Source organism: Tiliqua scincoides, chromosome 14 (genome assembly GCF_035046505.1).
Source record: "Tiliqua scincoides isolate rTilSci1 chromosome 14, rTilSci1.hap2, whole genome shotgun sequence".
Taxonomy (NCBI): Eukaryota; Metazoa; Chordata; class Lepidosauria; order Squamata; family Scincidae; genus Tiliqua; species Tiliqua scincoides.
Window position 1 is genome coordinate 4,604,688 of NC_089834.1, and position 22,356 is coordinate 4,627,043.

General features: G+C 47.1%; 1 pseudogene; it reads right to left on the minus strand.

Moving 5' to 3' along the window:
* Nucleotides 1-285: 285 nt before the first annotated feature.
* On the minus strand, nt 286-678 carry LOC136634440 (ubiquitin-conjugating enzyme E2 C pseudogene; annotated as a pseudogene).
* Between the last annotated feature and the right edge of the window lie 21,678 nt (nt 679-22,356).

The following is a 22,356-nucleotide window of genomic DNA, read 5'->3' on the forward strand; positions in this document are numbered from 1 at the left end:
TTGAAAACCGCTGAGCCACATGCTGAGCCACATATATCTTTGACATTAAGAACTTAAGAAGAACGCCATTGGATCAGGCCAGTAAAAAAAAAAATCCTGTTTATTTATACATGAATCAATCAGATAAAATGCCAAATAATTTTAAAAGCACTCTATAATACAATGTAGCACTCATGTACCAGAGGATGCAAGGAGTGGGAGAGAAAACAAGAACATACCACCAGGGTGGAGTGGAAGGGCACAGACACCAGGTGGGCGGGCAGGTAGGCAGGTGGTGGCACAAGGTCAGGTGTCCCAGCTCGTCTCGTGTTTTGCATATGATTCATGGAGGCATTTCTCTGGCTGGTTTTTCCAGAGCTCTGCAGTATCTGTGTTCAAAGGGCTCTCAATGTTGGGCTCACCCAGCAGGCTCTGGATGGAGAGCAGGATGGTGCAGACATCGTAGAGGGCCGATCACTTCTCCTTGAGGATGTCCAGGCAGATTGCAGGTCCACATTGCGGAGGGGGGGTAGCAGGGGGTTAGGAACTTGACTGTGGGGGCGTTGTAGGGGTAGCCACTGGGTAACTCCAGGGACAGCTTGTATCGCAGGTCCTCATATACCATCCCTGCCCAATCGGGATCCAGCGGAAGAGGTTGTTCGACTCGGGAAAGGCGGAGATGCCCTGGTCGCCGGACATCTGCTGCGGACCAAACCCTGTGCCGCGCCAGGCTCAGCGGCCTTCCCAGGGGCGCGAGGGGCGCCGGGGTTGGCGTTCTGTAAGGCCATGGCAGGCAATCTAATCCCTGTATCTCACAGTGGCCCACCAGGTACCTCAGGAAGCACACAAGACCACAACATACCTGTTTCCTGGTGCCACTCCCTTGCATCTGACCTTCTGAGGTAGCCTACTTCTAAAACCAGGAGGTTGCACAATGACCATCATGGCTTGTAACCTGTGATGGCCTTCTCCTCCATCAATCTGTCCAGCCTTTTAAAGGCATCTAGGCTAGATGCCATCACCACATCCTGTGGCAAGGAGTTCCACAGACTAATCACATACACCGGGTAAAGAAATATTTTCTTTCATATGTGCAACTATATAATGTGTGGCTCTCAGAAACATATTGGCTTTTTTCAACTCATTTCCTTTTTTCATCTCAATTAATATAAAAGGTAAATAAAAAATTTTCAAACTTTATAATTATTTACCAGATATAAGGTGAGAGTCCACTGGATTAAAACATAAGTTTAAAGTTCATGGCGAATAAATTATATTTAAATGCGGCTCTCAAACATCTGAAGTTTGTCATATGTGGCTTTTAAATGAAGCAAGTCACCCCTGCTCTCTTTTTTCATTCTGGTATCAAAACAAAACAGAAAGAGTTCTGGGAATTGCATTATTTTGCCAGCTGTGAGAGATTGGCCAGTGCCAGTCAAGTCATTGGCAGCCACCCTCACCTGCCCATTCATCCATGGTGCAGTTTTGCAAATGTTGTTGTAATTTTTTGTTTCTTTTTTATTTCAGGCAAGATATGAAATATAAATGGACAAGCATAGAGATAACACTTTAGTTTGATTGTTTTAATTTTAATGTTAAGAGGGCAGACAGTGTGGCATCAAGTCAGGCAGTAACTGAGGACCCATGAACAGCAAAGCAACTCACTCAACCAGGCCGATCCCCAGACCATCAGTACTAGTGGAAATGGTTGTGGGTCCCCAGACCGAAACCAACTTAGCTGACCTTTGACACCATCCCTGAGGAAAGTGGGGATAAGTAGGAAGTGGAAAGGTCAAAGGAGCAGGCAGCAAAAGAGAGAGGACGTGATAATCATGGCTCCATGTGCCCTGGGGAATCATGGAGTTGTATTTCCAGTTCCCAAAGTAGTGTGAACATAAGGAAAACTGTGTGAGATCAGGCCTAAAGGATCAGGCCATCAAATCCAGCATCTGTTTTGCTCAGTGGCCCCCATCAGCTGCCTCTGCCCCCATTGTTCCTCTGCTGCTAGGATTCAAAGGCAGACTGCCATGCCAAATGTTTTAAAGACATGATAATCTGCTATTCTTTTTATTACTTCTGCCTTATATGGAGGGTGTGAACCAGACTGGAGCCCAAGATGTCATATGAGCTCATTTTAAGCTCAGGTTCATTATTAGCTTTGAATTAAATAACTAATGCTTTGTTATCAGTGGAATATATTTCCTTAACCCTGGATACAGTTGTATTAAATCAGTAAAAGAAAACATTTCTTTACTCAGCGTGTAGTTAATCTGTGGAGCTCCTTGCCACAGGATGTGGTGATGGCATCGGGCCTTGACACCTTTAAAAGGGGATTGGACAAATTTCTGGAGGAAAAATTCATAATGGGTTACAAGCCATGATGTGTATGTGCAACCTCCTGATTTTGGAAATGGGCTATGTGAGAATGCCAATGCAAGGGAGGGGATAACAGGTTTCTTGTTATCTGGTGTGCTCCCTGAGGCATTTGGTGGGCCGCTGTGAGATACAGGAAGCTGGACTAGATGGCCTATGGCCTGATCCAGTGGGGCTGTTCTTATGTTCTTAAGTACCATTTGTCACTTAGTGTCAGTACATAACTAAGGGCTGAATCCCAACGACCCATAACACCTGCACTGAGCTCCAGCACTGGCACTTGGTGTCATAAACGTGCCATGAAGCACACACGTATTGCGCAAGCAATATATTAGACTTGGCATGAGGCCAGCGCCAGTCAACACTACGTCCAGCCCTAGGAGGACACTGGTCAGTGGCGTGGTGTTTGGGGCAGAAGGAGGCGCATTCCAGGGCAGGGGAAGGGTAGAACAGGGAGGAGCTGGGACAGAGGAAGTGGGACTGGTGGAGGCCTCCTTTGCTGGAGCCTATCCTCTGGCACAGACTTGAGAAGCCCCATTGCAGGCAGAGACCAACTGTGGCTTCCCCATGCCTGCGGGATAGCAAGGAGCCATTTTGGTGCCACTGTTCCTCTGGATCCCAGGAACCATCATGTTGGACTGCCCATGGCTCAATTGCTGATTCATTAATTTGTATGATACTTGTATATCCAAATTATGCATTCAATGGCAATAATACAGTTCTGGGAGCAGGTGGAGAGACAGCGATTTACAGAGGTCCAGGACAAGACAGGACAAGACAGTAGAGGTGAAATCCCTCTACTCCTGGAGAGAGTAGAAGGATTTCAGCAGCAAAGGGATTTCAGCAGCACCCAAACTTCTTTTTTTTAATTTTTTTTGTTAAGCAGTGTATACACCAAGTGGGGGAAAAGGAGGTAGTCAAAGAGGCAATGAGTTCCATATGCTGATTCTTCTGTCTACATCAGTGGTTCCCAACCTTTAGGAGCCCGCACGCCACTGAGGCAAACATTGGAATTGTTGTGGACCACATGCAACCACCTCTATCCCCACTACACAAAAAAATACAATTCAATTTGGTAGCCCATGGCAGAGTACTTGGCAGAGTACAATTTGGTAGCCCATTTCCAGAGTACACAGGAAATGCCAGCTGCGGGGGGGGGGTCCATTCTTTGCTTGCTCTGGTGGTCTGTGGGGAAGCATCTTGCCAAGTGAGTGTTCCTCCACAGACTACCTGAAAGGGTGGAGAATGGACCCTCCCACTTCAGCAAGCGCTGGACCACCAGAGAGGGCAAAGAACAGACTACCTTCAGCCACAGTCGACACTTCAGTGGTCACTTGGTGAGACACTGGAAGTGATCAAAGGGATAATCTTTTTTTTCCCCTGAGACCTTGGGGATCACGTCTCAGGGTCTCATGAACTACCTGTGGTCCCCAGACCACAGGCTGGGAACCACTGGTCAACATTCTTCCCCTGGATGGAGTCATGTTTAATTTACCACCTCCGTTCCAGCTAAGGGTACCTTTCTGTCGCAAAAAGAGCCTCATAGTTTTACTTGAAGGAAGTATCAATAAAGGGAACTTTAGGGCTGCTGGTGGTACATTCAAAATTGAATTTTAATGACCAAAGAAAATGTTTGAATCCTCCATGGTTTTCAGACAGAGGCTCCCTTGATATGGGAAAATTGTTACAGCATCTCAAATAGAGTGCTAATAAGAAAGACTGGCTGTGGCAGACCCAGCTCTCAAGGGCCTGTCTCAAAAAAATCGAGCAAGTCATTATGCGTGAAGTGGTCCATTATACTTCTGCCCATTATACGTTTCACTTGCAAACATTTAGGCACTAGGCCTCAAAATCCCATTGCTAAGGGAGCCTTGCTGACATGACCAGAATAGTTATAGACCACTGGTTCCCAAATTGTGCGTTGGGACCCACCAGTGGGTCATGACCCAGTTGATGGTGGGTTGTGAAACTGACAGGGCAGATTAGGCTATGTGCATCAAGGACTGGTCAAATGGCTAGGGGCGGGGGGTGGAGGAAGCACTGGTGCCCAATCACCGTTATAGCCACATCCCTTGGCATTCATAAACCTGGTGGCAGCACCTTTATGGCTGTAGCAGAACGGTACCAATCCAATGAACATGAAGCCTAACAAATGCTCCAGAAGGCAGCCCCCTATACTAAAAAGGATAAAAATAGAGGCTTGAGTGGCTGGTAAAGTGAAACACTTTTTTTAGGCTTGTAAAGCTAGGTAGGATCAGGGTTGGGAACTCAAGTCCTGACTAGGACTCAAGTTGTGAAGCTGCATGATTTTTGGGTGACTTGTTGACTCGTGAGTTGCAGGCATGGAAGACTCTGAAAAACTCTAGAGTCAGGGACCCCCTGGCTCGGCACTTGTTCCCATGCACACAGACTTGAGTCTGCCTGTGTCTGGGTGTGCTTGCTTACTGTTTTTTGTGGTGTGAAAAACCTTGTGGGGCCAGCATTTTGACCTCCCTGCAGTGTGCAAGTGGCTCCTCCCCCTCCCCTTGGAAGCCATTCGCCTCCGTTCATTGGAGTCATGTTTAATTTACCACCTCCGTTCCAGCTAAGGGTGGAACCCTTGGAGCCATGTGGGCAGGGGGGAAACAGAGGCAAATGGCTCCTGAGGGGAGGGGAAGGAGCCACTTGCACGCTGTAGGGAGGCTCTCTGCAAAACATAGTGCTCCACCCCCCTCTAGCGATGCCAGTGCGTCTGACCTTGATTAGTTCGGGGGGTGGCATGGGACAGGCAGGGTTCACAGAACTAATTGCTGCTCTGGTTCAGGAACAAACAGTCTCACTTGCTTGCTCGTATCAGGTTCTGCAAGGGGTATGCCTGTAGTTTCCCAAATGGTTAGGGCTGGGATGGCCAGCTAGGAGCTTGTGGGCAGGTCATGTTTCTGACTTTTGCCCTGTTCCCTTGAGGAACCATCACCCTATAGCACAGTGGTTCTCAAACATTTGGCACCTGGACCCACTTTTTTAGAATGAGAATCTGTCAGGACCCACCGGAAATGATGTCATGACCGGAAGTGTCATCATCAAGCAGGAACATTTTTAACAATCTTGGGCTACAATCCTACTCACACTTATCAGGGTGTAAGTCCCATTGACTATCATTGTTAAAAGAATGTACATAATAGCTTGCTAAAAGTACAGGTCTGTAACATTTCCCCAAATGCAGTCACATACCATGGGAGCATCAAGTCTAATATATTAAAAATAAAATTTTGAAATGAATGAGGACCCACCTGAAATTGGCTAATGACCCACCTATTGGGTCCTGACCCACAATTTGAGAAACACTGCTATAATGAAATCGTGGGAGATTCTTGAGGAAATATGGTGTGGTGCTAGCAGTGGCACCTTGCTCATGATTAGCCAGGAAACCGAGGGTTAACTCCCCGGCTCCAATTAACAGTTGATGTGCTGCACAGCTACCACCACTAGAGGCAGCCAGGTCATTACAGGATAAAAGCAGAACTTGGAGCAGGGAGAGTTTGTGGGCAGTAGACAGAGCAGAAGATTAGAGGAAGGAGGGAGGATTGGCTAGCTGACTAACATACTGACTGACTTGGCTAATGGATCCAGTCCCCACTATCTCCAAGTAGGGTGGAGAAAAATTCCTGTCTGAGAGACACTGCCCTCCATGCTAACAATACTGAGGTCATAAGAACATAAGAACATAAGAACAGCCCCACTGGATCAGGCCATAGGCCCATCTAGTCCAGCTTCCTGTATCTCACAGCGGCCCACCAAATGCCCCAGGGAGCACACCAGATAACAAGAGACTTCATCCTGGTGCTCTCCCCTACATCTGGCATTCTGACTTAACCCATTCCTATAATCAGGAGGTTGCGCATACACATCATAGCTTGTACCCCATAATGGATTTTTCCTCCAGAAACTCGTCCAATCCCCTTTTAAAGGCGTCTAGGCTAGACGCCAGCACCACATCCTGTGGCAAAGAGTTCCACAGACCGACCACGCGCTGAGTAAAGAAATATTTTCTTTTGTCTGTCCTAACCCGCCCAACACTCAATTTTAGTGGATGTCCCCTGGTTCTGGTATTATGTGAGAGTGTAAAGAGCATCTCCCTATCCACTCTGTCCATCCCCTGCATAATTTTGTATGTCTCAATCATGTCCCCCCTCAAGCATCTCTTTTCTAGGCTGAAGAGGCCCAAACGCCGTAGCCTTTCCTCATAAGGAAGGTGCCCCAGCCCCGTAATCATCTTAGTCGCTCTCTTTTGCACCTTTTCCATTTCCACTATGTCTTTTTTGAGATGCGGCGACCAGAACTGGACACAATACTCCAGGTGTGGCCTTACCATCGATTTGTACAACGGCATTATAATACTAACCGTTTTGTTCTCAATACCCTTCCTAATGATCCCAAGCATAGAATTGGCCTTCTTCACTGCCACCGCACATTGGGTCGACACTTTCATCAACCTGTCCACCACCACCCCAAGATCTCTCTCCTGATCTGTCACAGACAGCTCAGAACCCATCAGCTTATATCTAAAGTTTTGATTTTTTGCCCCAATGTGCATGACTTTACACTTACTGACATTGAAGCGCATCTGCCATTTTGCTGCCCATTCTGCCAGTCTGGACAGATCCTTCTGGAGCTCCTCACAATCACTTCTGGTCTTTACCACTCGGAAAAGTTTGGTGTCGTCTGCAAACTTAGCCACTTCACTGCTCAACCCTGTCTCCAGGTCATTTATGAAGAGGTTGAAAAGCACCGGTCCCAGGACAGATCCTTGGGGCACACCGCTTTTCACCTCTCTCCATTGTGAAAATTGCCCATTGACACCCACTCTCTGCTTCCTGGCCTCCAACCAGTTCTCAATCCACGAGAGGACCTGTCCTCTAATTCCCTGACTGTGGAGTTTTTTCAGTAGCCTTTGGTGAGGGACCGTGTCAAACGCCTTCTGAAAGTCCAGATATATAATGTCCACGGGTTCTCCCGCATCCACATGCCTGTTGACCTTTTCAAAGAATTCTATAAGGTTCGTGAGGCAAGACTTACCCTTACAGAAGCCATGCTGACTCTCCCTCAGCAAGGCCTGTTCGTCTATGTGTTTTGAGATCCTATCTTTGATGAGGCATTCCACCATCTTACCCGGTATGGATGTTAGGCTGACCGGCCTATAGTTTCCCGGGTCCCCCCTCTTTCCCTTTTTAAAAATAGGCGTGACATCCAATCCTATGGCACTGTGGCCATTTTGAGGGACAAGTTGCATATTTTAGTCAAGAGATCTGCAACTTCATTCTTCAATTCCTTAATAACTCTTGGGTGGATGCCATCAGGGCCTGGTGACTTATTGATCTTTAATTTATCAATGAGGTCTGAAACATCTTCTCTTTTAACCTCTATCTGACTTAACTCCTCGGCCAGGAGGGGCCGTTCGGGCAGCGGTATCTGCCCGAGGTCTTCCGCCGTGAAGACAGATGCAAAGAACTCATTTAATTTCTCTGCCATCTCTAAGTCTCCTTTTATCTCCCCTTTCCCTCCCTCACCATCCAGAGGGCCAACCGCTTCTCTGGCGGGTTTCCTGCTTCTAACATATTTGAAGAAGCTTTTATTATTCCCCTTGATGTTGCTGGCCATGCGTTCCTCATAGTCTCGCTTGGCCTCCCCTATCACCTTCTTACATTTCTTTTGCCACAGTTTATGTTCCTTTTTATTCTCTTCATTAGGGCAAGACTTCCATTTACGGAAGGAAGCTTCCTTGCCCTTCACAGCCTCTCTAACTTGGCTGGTTAGCCATGCGGGCACCCTCCTGGATTTAGTGGAACCCTTCTTTCTTTGCGGTATACTCCTCTGCTGGGCCTCTATTACTGTTGTTTTAAGCAGCCTCCATGCACTCTGGAGAGACTGGACTCTTTTTACCCTCCCTTTCAACCTCCTTCTAACCAGCCTCCTCATTTGAGGGAAGTCCACCCATCGGAAGTCAAGGGTTTTTGTTAGAGATTTGCCTGGTATTCTTCCCCCAACGTGCACGTCAAAACGGATCGCAGCATGATCACTGTTCCCCAATGGCTCAGTAACGTTTACATCTCTAACCAGGTCCTGCGTACCGCACAAAATTAAATCCATAGTCACCTGTCCTCTGGTGGGCTCCGTGACTAGCTGATCTAAGCCACAGTCATTTAGCACGTCAAGAAATTCGGTTTCCTTATCGTGACCAGAACACAAATTGACCCAGTCAATATGAGGATAATTGAAGTCCCCCATGATTACAACCCTGTCCTTCCTTGTCACCTCCCTGATCTGTTTCCTCATTTCAAGGTCCCCATCAGATTTCTGGTCTGGAGGACGATAGCACGCCCCCAGTATTACATTGCTGCACAAGCCTGGTAATTTAACCCACAGAGATTCTATGGTGGAGTCGGACCCACCTTCAATCTCTACTTTGCTGGATTCTATCCCTTCCTTAACATAAAGGGCCACCCCACCTCCAACACGCCCCTGCCTGTCCCTCCTGTAGAGTTTATAGCCCAGGATTGCGGTATCCCACTGATTCTCCGCATTCCACCAGGTTTCCGTTATGCCCACTATGTCAATATTTTCCCTTGTCACCAGACATTCCAGTTCTCCCACCTTTGCTCGTAGACTTCGGGCATTCGCATAAAAGCATTTATACACGGAACAGGTCAACTAATGGTCTGACTCAGGAGAGCAGCAGTTTCCTATAATATAACAAATATTATATATTCCTATAATACACCAGCATCTAAAAAATAGGCAGTCAGTTCTCTTTACGTGCAAATTTACTATCCTCAAATTTGCTTATTTGCGAGGGGCAGAATTGGCACCCACTTTTCTTTATCTGAAACTCTGTTCTCATTATCCACAAATACTGTGCTGGTGCCACATCAAACGGGCATTAGTATTGGCCCGTTGCAATCAAAGGAAAGTTTATTAGAGTCAAAATGGATTTAAGGTAGTTAAATACTGTAGCAAAGTACGTGTGTCATGCCAGTAGCTCTAGAATCCTCAGTCTGAGCAAGTCATCAGACTACAGGGGTAGCTTTAATTTGTCCTGTCCTACCTTGATCTGACATGTGAAGTGAACCTCAGAATTCCTCCAGGGGGAAAATATCTGAAGATGTTCCAGGAAATAATTTCTATAAGAGAAGCAAAATTTCTTAGGGGGAGGGGATAGAGCAATGCCTAGAGTGTGGCATTGCTAGGGGGTTCAGGGGGTATAGGCCACAGCGGATGACGTTCATGGGGTGGGGGTGACACCACTACTCAACAAAAAATTTTATATCTTTGCATTTTCAAATAATACCATCACGTTATATATCATTTGATGTGTAATTTCATGCAGAATGCAATGACACCAACTGTGTTGAAATATCTCCATTCTATCAAAAGTTACAGCCAAAAAGCCCAGAGAGGGTAGGCCAATGGTACATTGCCACACCCACCGCCTGGGGCGTTGCCCTGCCCACTGCATGGGAGGAGATCTATCACAGGGATGATATGCTGGCCTTCCACAACAGGTGATGCAAAGTCTAGTGATGCCGCTGGTCCTGCTGAACTTGGAATTCCTAATGAGAACACAAAGAGAAGAGAGCAAAAGGCTTTCTGCAATAGCAAGACATACAGTGGTTCTTGTCGCAGAGACATCTGGGGCGGAACTTGGTGCTGAAGTCTCTGAAAAAGAGCAGCCTTGACAGTCCTGATGGGCAGGACAGCAGCCTGATGGGAGTCCTGCAATAGTGCTTTGGGTGCAGTTCAACGTAAGGCAGTTTAATGAAGAGGCAATCTCCTCCCCATCCTGGCATCCCACAAAGGCAGAAAGCCGGGAGAGACTGGAGCTCTTCCCCTTCCAGCAGGATATTTAACTAGGGATCCTGACCCATATGTGTAGGGGTGACCATTGATTGTGCAATGTGCCAACTACCTGGTGGGGGGGGGGTGAGGAGGATATGTTTGCTCTGTGCCATGTTTGGAAAATGGTGCCTGCAAGGGAGAATGGCACAATAAATCATTTCATTCACTTCTCCTTGTCCCGTCCTTCCCCTTTGAAAGGTGATACCCTGTAGCTTCCTCCTACTGTTAGACAGAACTGATGAGGGTGTTTCAACCTCTCCTGAAATAAATAGATCATGATCTGTGATTTGGCCTGGTGACCAAAAAATTCAAAGGAGAAATCAGAAAAGTAAAAGTTGACTGATTTGCATAGTTGTATCCTGTGCTCCTCTAAGCACCTCCTCATTGTGCACATGGCATTACCAGGGCCCATGAGAGGGATGTGCAGGAGATACATTGGGTCCAGGGTCAAAAAGGAGCCAAAGGAGAAGAGCCAGAAATTTCCTGGGATCTCAGAAAATGTTTGCATATATTGTGTGAAGACTGGCATTCACATTTTGTGTGAGCCTACAATTTTATATATTATAATTTGTAGAAATTATGATTCATTGATTACATGAAATTCTAATCCAATGGAAAAGGGAAGGGGCTCAAAAGTAACTTTGTACCTCCCTGATAAAATTCCACTCAGAGGCCCTGGGCACCACCCTTTGTCCTTACAGCAACCCTGTGAAATGGGCAAGACTGTGGTCCATTGTCACCCAGTTAGCTTCAGAGATCCAACACTCAAATCCAACTCCAACACTCAAACCAGAGATTTTGAAACTGTGGGTTTGCGGCCCACCAATTTTTGTTGACTCATGTCCATGTCGTGAAACTGACAGGACAATTAGGTGATGTTTGTTCATCAAGGGTTATACAAACTGCTACTTGGGAGGGGGAGCACTGCTGCCATTATAGAATTTATAAATCACCCTTGACATTTATAAATCAGACAGCACTCTAAAAACCACTGCTCTAAGCATCAAGTCAAGGGCATTACAGGTTGAGTCTTGTAATAACCAGGGTTCCTTTTCCAGAACTCACATGGTTGACAAAAATCTCATTAAAGCAAATCCATTTGAAGAACAATGTCCCTTTCCTAGGCAATGTGGATAGAGTGGATAGAGAGATGCTCTTTACACTCTCACATAACACCAGAATCAGGGGACATCCACTAAAATTGAGTGTTGGGAGAGTTAGAACAGACAAAAGAAAATATTGCTTTACTCAGCGTGTGGTTAGTCTGTGGAGCTCCTTGCCACAGGATGTGGTGATGGTGTCTGGCCTGGATGCCTTTAAAAGGGAATTGGACAAGTTTCTGGAGGAAAAAATCCATTACGGGGTACAAGCCATGATGTGTATGTGCAACCTCCTGATTTTAGAAACAGGCTATGTCAGAATGCCAGATGCAAGGGAGGGCACCAGAATGAGGTCTCTTGTTATCTGGTGTGCTCCCTGGAGCATTTGGTGGGCCGCTGTGAGATACAGGAAGCTGGACTAGATGGGCCTATGACCTGATCCAGTGGGGCTGTTCTTATGTTCTTATGCAATTTAAAAACAACCTTGCTGACCTTTTGTAATGCACACAGAGGAAATCCATCTCTCTCCAGGCACTTAGAAAGGCTTTACTCCGAGGCAGCAACCCCTCCCTTCCCTGGGAGCCCAGTGCAGGGAAAGAATGGAGGATGTGATAATGACTTTCATTCTTTCCTGTGCTCAGGGGGAAGGGAGGTGTCGCTTGCCTGGGAGTGAAGTGCCTGGAGAGAGAATGATTGATGCCCTCTCCCAGCTGCCCTCTCCCCCATTAACAAGACTATTGTTAAATATATTTTTTCCTTTGATTTCAAGGGCACCTCATCATGTTGAGATAAAACTGCAGGTAAAAAATCCTTGGAAAATTAGGTTATACCTGTAATTTATTGCTTCCAGGTGGTCCTCCATGGTGGACCTTTTACCTGACCACTGTTTAAACCAGTGTTTCTCAATGTTTGTCACCTGCCATACCACTTTGCAGGGTCCACCAACAGAAGTAACTGGCAATGATGTCCTCACCAGTTACTTCCAGTTTGGGAGGCCAGACACAATATGAAAAACACTGGTAAAAGGCTCAGGGCAAACAGGAGGACTTTTTTGAGTGAAGAAGTGCATGCTAGAGCTCTGCCCGCCAAGATAATCCTCCTATAACTTCTTGTCACACTGTGTTGCTGGTCTTGCTGCCAGGTGGTGCGGGGTCTGGGGGGGTATCACATGTACCACCAGACACCACTGGTGGAACAAATACCACTGGTTAAGAAACACTGGTTTAAATGACTTGATTGTGGCAACCTCCAGGATGGTCTCTACGGAACTATGATGCTTAGCTTGGCTTGCATTAATTAAAGAAAATCACTTGGATAAGTCCCATCCATCTGTTTAAGGGCAGTAAAAGCAAATGAGACCAGGGGACAGTGAGAGCAAAGTAGAAGACAATAAATGGTGCTGGTAAGAAGCTTGAGGAACCAAAGGGCAATGAACAATTTTGAAAGAATGTAAATATTTGGCAGGGAGTTCTCTTTTCAGTCATCCATGTGGCTGCATCTTACCTGCCGATTTCGAATATTCGGTCAGAGTGAGCTTCCTTGTGCAAGTCCCTCCAGAGTGCAAAGGCACCTTTTGTGCATGTCTGTTTCAATGGCACATGCATAAAGGCCTTCCTAATGAATTGTGCCATTGACTTGGCACAATTCTGACACTGTTTCCTCCAGTCCTAATCCACAATCACCTCCGTTTCTTGTATGTGTGTGTTGCTCCTTCCTAAAGCCTAAACTTGTCCGGCCCCCCCCCCCGCCCCGTCAGAGTGCCCACTTAATCGGCATCAGATGAACCAATTTGTTTACTCCCCTGATGTCTTTATGTTCCAGTTCTTAGTTCCATTTGCCAGAGGAAAGGTTAATAGCTAACAGCTTCCCTGTTAAATAAGGCACTGATTTAACCTCCACAGTGTCTCAATCTTTAATTGCCTCTGGCCTTTTGTGAGTTGAAGGTTAACAGCTGCCTTCCACATGCTAATACAAATGTGAGAGGGCTCTGGTGGGTATGTTTCATGGGTTACCCAGTCTCCCTCTGGAAGAAACCAGAAGTTGCTTACCCCCCTTACCTGTTCTGTTGTGGAGGGCACCAAGGGCCACCTCTTTTTCCAGTGCTGGGCCTTCTCAGGCCCTTTTACGAGTGACTTTCCGGCTGCTTCTTGGAGGCCTGCCAAGGTCTGGCACCAGAGAAAGAGGTGGCACATGCAAAACAAGTGGATCACAGAGGGGAAATTTGAGAACTCTTGTTCAAGGTGAGAGGAGAAGGAAGACTGGGTAACCCTTGAAACATACAGTGGCTGAATTTGGAGCCAACCAGACGCAAGGGTGAGCGAGAAGGCCCAACCCAGGAACCACTGGACCAGTGGCGTGGCTAGCAATCTGTCTTGTGGGTGTGATATCACAAGTGACAAAAATCGCTCAAATTGCAGTGGAATTTACAGCAGAATGCAATGAAAAAAAGCTGGAGTGAAATATTTCCATTCTATGAAACATTATGGCCAAAAACCCAGAAAACAAAAAATGCGTGGAGTCCTTTGGAAAGTGAAACTGAGTTCAATCGCGCATTTACTTGCAAGTAGGCAAACTTGCCTTTGTCCATCGGAAAAGGCAGGCTGAGAGGAATCCTGCAACACCTGAAGGGTCCTGATCCGATGAACGCACTGCGTTCATCCAAAAAAGAAATTCCTCCCTCCAAGCTGACAAATGTATTGAGCCTTAAGAAAAGCAAAACTGTTTACTTGCAAGTAAGCAAACGTGCCTTGGCTCTTGGTCAGGTGAGGCAAGGAGGAATACAAGGCTACTAGAAGGTTCCAATCTGATGAAACTGGAGCTCAACAAATGCTCCAGAAGGCAGCACCCCCCCCCCAAAAAAATAATAAAACAGGCTTCAGCTGGTAAGGTGAATTTTACTCTTTTATACTTGTAAAGTCAGGTGGGTTCTGATAGTGATCTGGTTTAAATGAAAGAACTTAAATTGAAAGAGCACTGGTAGGGCTGAAAATCAAACTGATTTTTTTGTGCGGGGGGGCTGTTATTAATATTAATATTAATAACAGCTGTTATTATATTATTGTGCAGGGGGCTGTGGAATAGGGCTATTATTTATTTTATTGCTTATTGATGTCACTTCCAGCCATGACATCATTGCTGGTGGGTCATGGACAGATAGTCATTCTAAAACGTGGATCCTGGTGACACCCTAGTGACCAGTATTGTGGAAATCATGGCTTTTAGGAATTTCACTGCATTTATTTTCTGGCCATTATTATTCTTGCCGTTATTATTATTCATTTCATGTCTCTCAGCATGGAGGAATATTGGACAAAGTGCTGTTCCTTAGGCTCCTTCAATAGTGGCCCACTCATGTGACTTAGACCTGGAGCTGTGGCAGCAGGAGTGACAAGAAGCAGTGCAAGCACAGCTGGAGCAGTTATTTTAGTGCCTCTGATACAGTAACCCTGCACAGTGAGCATGTGCAGAGTCCATTAAACTGGAGACTCCAATCAGCAAGCACTGGAAGGGAATTGGGAAGGTAACATTTTTGCCAAAGAAGCAAGTGCCAGAAATGCAAATTCAAGCTTATTTTTAGCATTTCTAATACCATACTTCCAAGTTGCTCAGGATGCTGTACATAGTTTCTTCCCCCTCTTCTCCTCACAACAACCCTGAGAGGTAGGTGAGGCTGAGAGAGAATGACTGGCCCAAGGTCAGCCAGGAACCTTCATGGCTGAGCGGGGAACTTCCAGGTCAAGGTCCACCACTACACCTCCTGGCTCTTTGAATCTTCAAGAGTAGACTGGAATGGCTTGAGAACAGTGCTATGCCAGGTTGGTGGGGGAACTGGGGCAAAGGCCTGTGCAGCATCCTCCATGGGGTTCACCTGTCCATGGACTCCTGATTCAGTGTGAATTGGACATCATTGGGCATTGGGCATCACTGACTATGGCAGTGAGGATTCAAAGGTCAGCCTGACCAGGTGGGCCCTTGGATACCTGTGAGAGTGCCTGATCTGGCCAGCCCTGCTTGACACCAGCCCTGCCTGAGAAGATTGGCAGATGAAAACATTCACTGCTGAATCCAAATCCATCAGGTGGACTGTGGAGCCTGGGATTCACCTCCTTGGCAAACAAGGCACTGCATGGCTTGATTTAGAAAAGCCCTGTCAGTGTATGTAACGGGATCCCCTTCCATTTTCCCTTTTCACTGAAAGCTCCACAAGTCTTGATACTAATGTACCATTTCCTTCCTGAAAACAATAGGGGACGTGTTCTTTCAACACAGAGACAACTGGCAAGAATTACATCTCCTAATTACCAGCTGCCTAGTGCTGGGAATGGTCTGGGTTTTTTTTCTCCAGGAGTTGCTAAATAAGTTAATCACTCCTTGAACAAGGAAATCAGTGGATGCCTTTGAGGCTTTGTTAACACAGTCCCTAAGCCAGCTTTACCCTACCTTCTAATCCCCTTTAAGACAGTATGAGGCAGTGAAGTACCCTATAATCAGTTTCTAAGGTTAGAGACAATATCCCCACTCAAGATGGTTGCCCACAGCAACAATGCAAGGGCCAGAACACTTGCAATGAGATTAGATCACTTTCCTTGCTTATTCATCTACATGTGTGTGTGTAGCCATTCCATTGTGAGCAAGTTCTAGAATTCAGCATTGGAATCATGAAACAACAAAGAGGTGTAAATCTCATTTTAGATTTTCCTTTAACACGTAACATTGCAGGCAGATATTGAACCAGTTGCAGGCCCACCATAAGGTCCGATGGGGCGAAAGCCCCAGGCGCGAGGTGCCAAGATCCTGCAGAAGTCTCTCTGAGGTTTCCCGGAAACACAGTTTACAGTGTTGGGGAACCTCACAGAGTTTCCCGCAACACATTCCTGGGTCGCACGAGTCTCCATGAACCTCAGGTGAGATGGGGCTGGATTTTTGCCCCGGGGGGGGCAGCAATGGCCCACAGGGGAAGTGCCATCATGGGCCTTTGCCCCGGGCAAAGATGTGTAACCAGTTCAGGTTGAGGTAACCCTCTCTCAAAGGTCAGGTCCACTGTTTGGGTGATGCTCCTAGATCTGGCCCGAGTGTGCCAACTGAGCTTTGGCTGGTGTGCCAACTTTGGGCCAAAAGGCAATCTGGTCAGCTTAAATATATGCCTCAATCAAATGAAGATTAAGTTAGTTGTACATTGTATGTAGGGCAGTCTTTCAAAAGCATTTGGAAGCTTCATCTGGCCCAGAAGGCCACAGTGCCACTTCTGGTTGGGGCACATGCTTTAGAGTATGACTCCCATTCTGTATCATCTGGTGACCACTTTTATTCCAGGTTGAATTCAAGGGTTGAACCTTAAAACCCTAAGCATGATAGGAGTAGATTACTGGCAGGATTGCCTCCTCTCATATGAACCTGCCCTCCTCCTTCATACAGCATCTGAGGCTCTGCTCAAAACTGGCAGAGACAGTTGGGTCTGTGATGCGGGCCAGCTGATGTGAGGCCCAGGAACAGTTGCTGTGTGGGTCCAGTACAGTGAGAGCCATGGAAGAGGATCGATGAGGTGCCGATGGAGCTGGAAGTGGCTGGCCTGCATGCTCTGGCATGTCCTGCTTTTTTACCAAAAGCACTTAGAACACTTGTTCTGGTACTGCTAGGTACTGTTAGGACTGGACCCAGTTGATCCCCTCACTGCCTAGTGAAGACATTTTTATTTAGCCAGGGATATGTGCTTTTGTAATCCACCACATTGTCTCAATAATGATGCTTCACTTTGAGAAGGCAAAACATGGTGTCACAGCCCCACGGTCTGGTCTAGAGCTAATGTCATAAATGACTTGTGCATTCTCCAGAGAGATCTTTCTTTCCCACATCTTCAATCTATTGCCCACTAATGTCATTGGCTGACCCCAATTCTAGTGTGATGGGGAGAGAAACAGAATTCCTGGCCTTCTTTTTTGAGAAGGTCATACCCCTGAAACTCATATTAAATCCATATAAACTTGCATTGCAGATATATCCTTTTTGAGCACAAGACAGGTCCAAGAGGGACCAGTAAATTCAGCACTCCTTCCCAGTTAGGGACAAATAAAGCACAGGGTGGCAAACCTGTGGACAAAAGTTCATCAATTCACAGTGGGTGGCAGCCAAAGATAATGAGCTCACCCAAGGAAACATATAAATCATTCTGATTAAAGCACTCCTAATGCAATCAGTGGCCATTTCCGAGCAAAGCAGGAGCAATGCTGGGTCCAGCCCACAACAGTGAGTCTTGGCAGTTTCATAGCAAGACAGGTCAGAGAGCAGTGATACTCTTGGCATGGTTGGAGAGCATGATACTCTTGGCATGGGTCAGAGGTCAACTGAAACCATTAATAGGTCCGCACAGGCTATCCTTCCTGGACTTTGCCCCCTGCCTGGAGAATGGGCAACTTAAAAGGTGCAGACTTCTAGCTTGGAGAGCTGCACTTTGCCTCCTCTCAGGGTCCAGGCTTGCACACTGCTGTTCCTGTTGTGCAGGCACTGAAGAGTGTGAGGTTCCTGGTGCAAGAAGATCCAGTTCTTCCAGCAGCTCAGAGGTCTCAGACTTTGCAGGTGCTGTTCCTATGACCTCCTGTTTTGGGGGTGAGCTTTTCCAGGTCTTGCATGGTGTCAGGACCATGCACTGGTGTCCCAACACTGGTGCAGAGTCACTATTCTGAGCAGGGGTCATGACAACTCTGCATCAAGCTAAGGTGGACAAGGGCAGCTTTGTTGAGATGGCCCATCTAAGGCAATTGCCTGGTTGAGACTCGAAGCAGGACAAGGTCAAAAGTGGGTTGCTTTGCTCCAGACTGTATGTGAAAGGCATCAGGGAACAGGGAGCTCTCCGCTCTGTGCATGGCTGCCCCATGTGGCAAGTCATTAAAATTATTGTTGGAGCACTCCTGAGCAGAGTCTGGTGGCTCTGGACTGGCCTTGCATAACTGGCCAGGTTGGGCCATGAGCAGCAGCTGGGGGGAGGGCAAAGATTGGAACCAGGAACCATAGCCAGGGATCAAGATGGAGAAGCAAGCCAGAGGTCAGCAGCATGCCAGGAGTCCTAGATGGACAAATACCCAAATCAAGGAGACCTTGTTCCAGTCAGACCCAGTCCATAAAAGAAGCCCAAGTAGCAGCTACTAACTGTGGGTGAGGCAGTTCCTGACACTACCCAAGCAGGGCCTCCCTACCTGGAAAGAGTGATATAGGACCCCCCCTGCTTAGACAGAGAATATGTTGCGGCAATGTCCCGGCATTGCACCTCTGACTTCAATCAGGCTGCTGTCTGGTGCCCAACCATGGGGAACCTGCAAGGTACTAGGCCCCTATTTTCCAACGTCATAAAACAAAATTTTCTTTGATTGATACTTAATGAAGTTAAACAGCTTGAATTATCCCAGGTGACTTATGTTTATGCCTTTGATGCTCTTCAAGGATTCTTTGCCCTCTTGGGAAGAGGAAGAGATTTCTGAGGTAGGTACAGTGGATGCCACAAGACTGTCATCCCTTCAAAAAGGGGACGACGACATCAAGTAGAAGGTAGGGCCCTGCGATAATGGGGCACAGACTAGTGGTGGCCCAAAATTTAATCTTCGTTGCCCATCCATATGAGAAGAAAGTTAAACTTTGGAGAAACAGACTTGTTTTGCACAAACTGACAACCCTACTTAAGTCTCCCACAGTCCAATCTTAAACTCCCTGTGAGACCTTGGTTCCTCCCCTGTGATGGTACTGACTGCCATAAAGCAGTCAGAGCCTGTCATAAAATGAGCTGTGATAGTGCACTACACAACACGTTCCGGGGACTCCTGGAGAATCCCTCACCTCTCACTGATGAAGTTAAGCCAGTGGGAGGGTGGCGGGAGGGTGGAACAGAGCGGGAGGGGGCCAGAGAGGACTAGGAGGGCCAGAGGATGGGTGAATTCAGCCCAGGAGGGGGCGGGAGGGAGGCAGGATAGGTGGCGCTGGTGCTACCAATATCTGAACACCCTTCCAGGCACAGGGCAACATGGATTTGCAACAGCTATTTAGCTGTTCCCATCCAGGTCTACAGAGCTTGCGTCCTGAGTACGCATCTGTACTGCAGCGAGTCATGGACTCACAACAGGAGAGGAAACTGAACGCATTCCACATGCTCTTCCTCCGATGCATCCTCGGCATCACCTGGCAGGACAAAGTTCCAAACAACACAGTCCTGGAACAAGCTGGAATCTCTAGCATGTATGCACTGCTGAAACAGAGACGCCTGCATTGGCTTGGTCATGTTGTGAGAATGGATGATGGCCGGATCCCAAAGGATCTCCTCTATGGAGAATTCATGCAAGGAAAGCGCCCTATAGGTAGACCACAGCTGCAATACAAGGACATCTGCAAGAGGGATCTGAAGGCCTTAGGAGTGGACCTCAACAGGTGGGAAACCCTGGCCTCTGGGCGGCCCACTTGGAGGCAGGCTGTGCAGCATGGCCTTTCCCAGTTTGAAGAGACACTTGGCCAACAGTCTGAGGCAAAGAGGCAGGCCCATAGCCAGGGAGACAGACCAGGGACACACTACACTTGCTCCCAGTGTGGAAGGGATTGTCACTCCCGAATTGGCCTTTTCAGCCACACTAGACGCTGTGCCAGAACCACCATCCAGGGCGCAATGCCATAGTCTTTCGAGACTGAAGATTGCCAACAACATTTAGCTGTTCCCTTACAATTGTTCCCTTATGTAGTCCTCTGCAACTGCACACCCCATAAGATGCAATGGTCTCCGGGGGGGGGGGGAAGGATAGGATTGGGCCCCTAGTCACCACACAGTTTCTAGCTATGGACCTGCCTGATTCAGCTGCACGTGTGGATCCAGTCTGAGGATGTTGTGAACTGGATCTGTGCCCAGAGGGGACCTTTGTATAAACTGCCTCCTGACCCTAAGGTGACATGGCAAATGCTGCCCTCCAGTACCCGGAGATGTGTCAGCCTCTGCTCCTCCCAGTCTCCAATGTTCAGCAGTCTCCTCCCTTCCACAAGTCCTCTTCCTCGCTGTCCCCTTCTTTTTTTTTTTCCAAGCCAAGGAGTGGAAAGAGCAAGAGGCACAGTGAAGGCAAGTAGGTCGACAGAGATGGGCACTCCCCACCAATCTGCTGCCTGTAGGTGGCTTCAGTTGGCCTCATGGCTCTGCCTGTTGTAACAGATCAAAGTGCTGCAGAGAACCAGAGTAAAAAGATTGTCTGTCTATCGAAACACAAGTCTGAAATGCAGAACATGTAAAAGTGTAGATCAATCTTTCTTGCCTTCTCTTCCTCATCTATAAATAGTTATGCCAGCATTTTTTTTTTTTAAGTAAGTGGGACAATTAGCCATTGAAATAAGCTTTTAGAGGGCCAAAGTTCACTTAGCCTCCTTGAAAGGAAGGGATTTTGATGTTCCACCGATATGTTCTGTGTAATTTTTTGACCTTTTTTGCTGGCTTGGGTGAGTCATTTAACTTGAACCATCTTTAAAATCATCATTCCTTCCTGATTCCCCTTGCATGATCAAGGTGCACTCATTATATGGCTGCCGAGTTATAGGAAAATGTTAAACATCTGAGGTTAGATCCTTTCAAGGCAATGATAGTCCTACAGAACTTAATTTTTTTTTTTTTTAACGGATGGAAGAATTTGCAAAGTTCCCTAGAGGAATTTTGTGACTTGTCAAAACTCTTCTAACCATCTTTGTGCGCAATCCAGAGGTACCCATGGAGGGTTGCATGTTTGATGGGCCGACACAAGCCTCTGGGGTGGGAGGTGGGAGAAAGATGTTCTTGAGTGGAGGGGGGTGGGTGGTGGGCCCCAGGGGTGGGTGGGGAGCAGGAGGTGGGGCTGGGATCCAGCACTTATGCTGGATCCCAACCCATGTTCCCAGGGAGCTTGCAGTGGCTTCAAGTCGCTCACTCTCCTTGGATGTGCCACCTCAGGAGGTGCTGCGAGTCAGAAGACACCCATAGGGGAAAAGGGTTACCTGGAGGTAAGAGGAAAAGTTTCCCCTTGCCTCTGGCTGAGCCACCTTGGGCTCCTATCCTGCACTGGATAGAGCGCCTCTTGGCTTGCCCTCTTGGCTTGCCTAAGGGTACAATCCTACAGGATAGGATTGTGCCCTTAGATACTAAAATATGATCAGAGATCCATCATGTAGTGATTGAGGGCACACATTCATTTAAGGGTACATTGTGCTGGACCACTCTGTGAGCCCACAGTATCCAATGTAAAATAGACACAGAGCAGAGCATTTTCCCCAGGACTCCCAGCAGACTGACACCAACACTGTGGAGATGCAAGTTGCTAGAAAAATGAAGAATTTTCTGTCTATGAGGGCCATCCAGCCTTGCAACAGGCTCTTCCTCTCTGGAATTTTCAAGCAGAAGCTGGATGGCCACCTATCAGTTGCCTGCACTGAAGTAAGGGGTTGGACTAGATGACCTCCAAGGTCACTTTCAACTCCATCATTCTATGTTTTTATGAGATGTAAGGATATTTATTACATTACAAGCTACTTTTCAAACAAGTATTTTCTCCCAAAGAGGTTCACCTAGATAGCAAAATCATTGTGGCACTGATGGCAGTCACTGTACATACATGAAACTCAGAGACAGGCTTCCACACTGGAAAGAGTAAGGATCCTTAAAGAGGAACCACTAAATTTGTGTGTTGCATATCTCTAGTTTCTAATACTACAACAGTGATCAAGTGAAAAATACCATTTGTGTGAGCCTGTAGATGGCACTCTGGTTACATCTTTCCTCTTCCAGAAGTTACTAGAGCTTATATTATTCGCCCTATTAAAATAGGTAAATTCCTGGCCTTCATCCCCCTCCCCACCCTGCCATATTTTTTCTTCTTCCAGAGAAATTATATAGCATTGGGCACACAAGAATATGAGATTGAGAATAACACGCAACCCTATCTTGCGCTGGAACAGGCAGGCAAGGAGGCCTGTGCTGTATCCAGATCAAGATAGTGGCCCAAAGTGGCTCAGCCAGAGGTAAGGGAAAACACCACAGCCCCAATGGATT